The sequence below is a fragment of the Ictidomys tridecemlineatus genome, chromosome 13 (genome assembly GCF_052094955.1).
Source record: "Ictidomys tridecemlineatus isolate mIctTri1 chromosome 13, mIctTri1.hap1, whole genome shotgun sequence".
NCBI lineage: Eukaryota > Metazoa > Chordata > Mammalia > Rodentia > Sciuridae > Ictidomys > Ictidomys tridecemlineatus.
The window spans coordinates 38065429-38071179 of record NC_135489.1 but is presented as its reverse complement, the minus strand read 5'-3'; the positions used below and the strand labels follow the sequence as shown (position 1 = coordinate 38071179).

The window sequence follows — 5751 nt, the reverse complement described above, 5'->3', positions numbered from 1 at the left end:
ACGCTTCCTGTATATATGTATATATATTTTTAAAAAATTCAATTCGGTTCAACTTTGCTGAGACAACAGCAACCAAATGGTCGATCAAAAATTTAAAGCAATACTTAGACCAGACTTAGATCAGAAAATTAGCACAGATTTTAATATATCACCTTTAAATATTGCAGTGGTTTTGCCTACTGTGAATTATTATGTGGTGTATCAGTTGGGGGGCTTATATGAAAGAAAAAAAAACAGAACAGGAGGTATGTGTGTGTGTGTGTGTGTGTGTGTGTGTGTGTGTGTGTGTGTGTGTGTGTGTGAATCTCTCTCTGTCTCTGTCCCTGTTCCTGTCTCTATGGATTGTTCATATCTCAAGTCCATAATGGGCTTTTTAGAGGCCGGAACTCTCAGACACAAGCTGAAGATGTAGTCCACAGGTCAAGTTCCTTTTTCCTTCTTCCTTTCCCTCTCAATCCTCCTCTTAGTCTTCCTTTTCCCTGTTCCTTTCCTCTTGTCCTTTCCTCTTCCTTTTCTTAAGAGTATTTTACTGATTGAATCCAACCCAACCAGATCCTTCAGATAATCTTTCTTGCTTCAAGAAAACCGAATACAGACTTTAATCTCATCAACAACCCTAGAGTGTGGTTGAATAACTGAGAATTATAGCCTAGCCAACTTGACACATTAAACTTGTCATTACATGCAGCAAGTATTAAACATATTTTGATTTAGTCATAGCATAATCATATATGCTAATCATATAGCACTGTCTCATATTGAAATTGTCACTATCCCTTAAAGCAACAGCTATAGTATATAAGATTAAACATAAATTCACATAATTTTCATCAGGCCAGAGCAAGATTTTTCATTGGCACTATTGACATTTTGGGCTGGAAAATTCTTTGTTATGGATTGTCCTATGTGTTGTTAGCAGAACCTGTTTCTACCCAGCAGATAGATGCCAGCAATAGCCCTCATCGTTGGGACAAACAATGCTTAAAGTTCTTCAAAGGGTAAAGCTGCCTCTGGTTGAGAAACAGTGAGCTAGATGAGCTAGACCTGCGTATATTTTAAGAATTTCCAGGTGTGGGTGCAAGCCTGTAATTCTAGTGATTAGGGAAGTTGAGGCAGGAGTATAGCAAATTAGATGCCACTCTAGATGATTAAGTGAGAATCTACTCAAAACAGAAAATAAAGGGTGGGGATGTGGCCCAGTAGTAAAACATCTTTGGGTTCAATCCTCATTCACACACACACACACACACACACACACACACACACACACACACACAATAATATAAATTGTTTAATATTGCAAAACATCCCTCTGCCTCTGACATACTATGAATTAGAATATGAAGAGAATATAAGAAAATGGTCACTTTTCAAATGCAAGATGCAACACTCTGACCTGAAAAAAAAATCTATTTCATTAGTTAAGGAGGGTTTGACAAGATTATTATTAACTTCTTTTCTTTCCTGAGTACTTCGCTGCCCAGTGCTTTGTTTGTTTGTTTGTTTGTTTCTTTATAGAATGAGTACTGTTTACCTATGTTAGATATTTTTCCCCCCTCTTGACCGACCTCACTTTAGCAAGTGGGAAAATTGAAAATTTATACTTAGCAAAGGCAACAACTGTTACGGGAACCACAAAAGCTAAAAGAACTTGCTTCTTATTTACACTGGTGTTTAGTTGATTTTCTGTGGGTCAGAAGAACTTGAGAGTAGAAAGGATTCTAGAATTCTGGTATTTAGATGGCTATGACATGCCAGAGTCACATATGAGCAATGAAGACTGGTTACCCTATAGTCAGGGTTCTCCCCAGAAACAGATCCAATAGGATGTGCACACAATCATCCCTCAATGTATACACAGGATACCTTACAGAAAGTCCCTTATATAAAGTGGTGTCACATTTGCATGTAATCTAGGCTTGTCCTTCCACATATGTTAAATAATGTCCAGATCCCTTATACCTAATATGTTTCAGTACTGTCACACCATGCTGTTATACTGTATTGTTCGGGGAATAACAACAAGAGAAAAGTCTACTTGTTCAGTAAGACGCCATGTGTTTTTTAATATTTCCCATCCCAATCCATGGATGCAGAATGAATAGGTACAGAGGATTGACTGTGTAAAAGTTTTGCTTTGGTTAATTTGCTCATGTGATTTTGGAGGCTGGTGGACCCAAAATTTGCAAGGTGGCACACAAGGTAAAGATCAGGGAATGATCAGTGCTCCTGTTTGAGTCGGAAGGCTATCCTCTGTTAGAATTTTCTCTTGCTTAAGAGAGGTCAGTCCTTTGTTCTGCTCAGGCCTTCACCTGATTGGATGAGGCCTGCCCACGTGACAGACAGTAATCTGCTTTACTCAAAATTCACAGATTTAAATGCTAATCTCATCCAACACCCACACCCATAGAAATAACCCACATTACATTTGACTAAGTACCTGTGCTTTGTGGCCCAGTCAAGGAAAATTAACCATTATAATAAATTTACCATCACATAAGATAAACCATCACAATTACCCTATAATAATTTAGTTATTCCTTGTTAACCTAAAGAACTCTGCATTGTGGGCAAACCTAAACTATGGAGTCAGAGAAACTTCATACTGGAGTTCTTCTGAAAAAAAAACAATTTTTTTTTTTGGTAAGTTCTTGGACAATCTACTTCCTGGATCTCATTTCTTCATCTGTAAAATAGGCTTAATAATATTCACCTGCTAGGGCTGTTGTGGAGAACTGATTTTGATAATGTATATAAAGCATTCATCTCCAGCTGGGCTTTGGCCTATATTTTCAGCACTAATAGTTTCCTTTCCTTTCTTTTTTTAAATTATTTTTTTCTAGATTTTTTTATTGGTTCTTTTTAGTTATATGTGACAGTAGAATCCATTTGACATAATTATAAAATTATTGAATATATTATGTTCTAATTCAGTAAAACTATGGAATGCTTCACAAATTTGGGTGTTATCCTTATGCAGGGGTCATCCTAATCTTCTCTGTATCTTTCCAATTTTAATATATGTGCTGCTGAAGTGAGAAATCCTTTCTTCCTTGAAGGCTAGGAAATTGAGTCAGGTCCAATGCATGTGGCTCCTGGCATCAACGTATGCAGGAATCCTAATTTCTAAGCCCCAGTAAATTTTACAAAGTGTGTTAATGCTGGTCACAGTGCATGGTGGGCATGCAGTAGAAGCTAAAATTTTGACTAATGAGGAATGTAGAGTTAGGAGTCCATGTTCTTTTTTCTTTGCTATGTACAAATGGGTCAAATAAAGCATTATGGATCTCAGTGGAGACCTTTTTAAAAATTGCAGATTTGCCATTGATTTCAATTTAGCAAATTCATTCAACTCACAGATTTCAAGGAAAATAAGTGGAGGAGGAACTGATAGGACAATTTGACATGCCTTGGGTTAGTAGGAAGCTCAAGAAATTTCAAGACATTCCTAAAGACCCACTCCAAGACATAATTTTAGCATGGGAATGACTTAATAATTTTTGACAATAATTTTTAATATATGTTTTATTTGCCTTTCTTCACATTCTTTGTGCATTTTGGAAAGCAGGTGTATTACATTAGCTAGGTCAAAGTTCTGTGGAGATGAAAAAGTACACTGCCTCTCAAACTTTGTGAATAAATTCTATTATCTTATTCTTCTGTTTTCTTCACTTATTGCTGAACTCCACTCACTTCAGATACTGAGTCTTATTCTCTTTTGTACTTTCAAGTCCAATCTTGCTGACAAAATGACAGACTCAAATTTTAATAAATAAAAAAACATTTATCGGATGCCCAAAATATTCTAGGCAACGTTCTAGAAGTTTTGCATGTAATTGACCCAATGTCCTGGTATGGTTAGGACTGAAAGGTTTTCTAGGATGCCATAACTTTGAGTGATAAAATTGTAAAGATCCCACACAAACTTGGACCATTGGTAACCCTATTGCATATCACACATATTGGCTCCAAACAACATGTAATTTACAGTCATTAAATAATCAAATAATGTAAATTATTAAAATATTGTCCTTAAATAAGAATACTTAAAGAATTTATTAGCTGTCTTCTGTACCACTGCTTCCTAAGGTTTTTTTCTTCAAAATATACCATAGGCCAGGATTATGGTACACTACATTTACTTTGTTATTTGGGAATATAGTTATTGTTTATTAAGGTTTCTCAAGCTTTTACCTACATTATCTCATTTAATTCTGACAACTCCTTTTTAGGGTAAAATTATTATTCTTGTTTATCAACAAAGAAGCTGAAAGTCAGAGAAGTAAAATCATCTACTTCAATTTAAAGCCTCATGGAAAGGCGATGAATAGGCTTTGCCCCTTCTCAGGCTGTACAAACCTGCCTCCCAAATAACAGAGTGGACTGACATGACAAAGGCATATTTAATATGCAGATGCCACTGGTTCTCCATTCAGAATATGACCTCTGGGCTTCTCCAGGTGAAGGGAATAGACTTTTCGCGGTGGTCTGAAAAAGTTCAGAATTTAGGTTCTTCTTTGTGCTCTGAAAACAGATCTGAATAGGACCTGCATTCTGTAGCTTGGTATTTTAGTCTGTGTTTTTGCTACCGTGTCCAAGAAACATGACAAGAACAATTTTAGAGGAGGAAAAGTTTTTTTGGAGCTCATGTTTTCAGAGATGTCAGTCCATAGATGGCCAGCTCCATTGCTCCATTGCTCTGGGCCCAAGGTGAGACAGAACATCATGGCGGAAGGGTGTAGAGGAGGAAAAATGCTCAGGACGTGCCAATCAGGAAGTAGAGAGAGCTCCACTCACCAGAGACAAAATGGTTCTAGTGACCCACTTCCTCCAGCCATACCTTCAGTTACTTCCAGTTAGTCCATGTCAGGGGATCAATCCACTGATTGGAAGTTAAAGCTCTCATAACCCAATCATTTCTGGGGCTGGGAACATAGGTCAGTTGGTAGAGTGCTTGCCTCACATGCACAAGGCCCTAGGTTCAACCCCCAGCATCACAAAAATAAATAAATAAGCAAAGAAACCCAATCATCTCTGAAAATTCTTGCAGTGTCTAACACATGAGTGTTTGGGGGACATCTCATATTTAAACCATAACACTTAGTAAGCATGTAGCTTAGGGTGGGAGGTAAAGATTCCAATTGCCATTCAATCAGAGTTTCTTTGAGTTGTGTTGGGGAGATGAAATGCCCCAGCACTCTATAGTCTTCCAAATGCACTTTGGGGGTTTCCCTCTAATCAATTTACTGTCTTTGCTTTCAGAAGTGCTTGAAGGTCAGAGTCACTATATCTGTTTGCCTGTTTCTCAGAAAATCCTTTGGGATTGTGACCCTTATATACAGAAAATGAGGTATGGTAGCCAAGACCCTTGTGCATGGAGATCTCCCAAGTATGTGGCTGAAAGCTCAGCTGCTTGCTCTGAATCTATCACTGAATTTGTGCCAGAATCTTGTTTCCTACCATGGGCTTCCAGCCAATGACTGAGTGTGTCAGGGACACAAGTGCCGTTCCTACCAGGTGGTAAACTTTTCTGAGGAGCGATTTGGGTTCAAGGACTTCCCAGTGGCCTACCCCAAATCTTAAAGTTTTGTTGTGGGTCAAGTCTTCCTACCCACACTCTTCTATCTTCCCTCTTTTCTTTACAGGATGAGAGCAGAACTGCATGTCCCCTCAAGGTTCTCTCAGTTTCAACTGGACACTCCCATTTTCCCTAATAGACACTTCCCCCGTGACATCTCTTGTATGTCTACA

The 5751-nt window shown here is 38.0% G+C and overlaps 1 non-coding gene across 1 annotated transcript; it reads right to left on the bottom strand.

The window, feature by feature from the left end:
- Window positions 1-2935: 2935 nt before the first annotated feature.
- LOC120886665 (U6 spliceosomal RNA) lies at window positions 2936-3042 on the bottom strand. Its single transcript, XR_005729744.1, has one exon. It is a non-coding gene; the product is annotated as a U6 spliceosomal RNA (small nuclear RNA).
- Between the last annotated feature and the right edge of the window lie 2709 nt (window positions 3043-5751).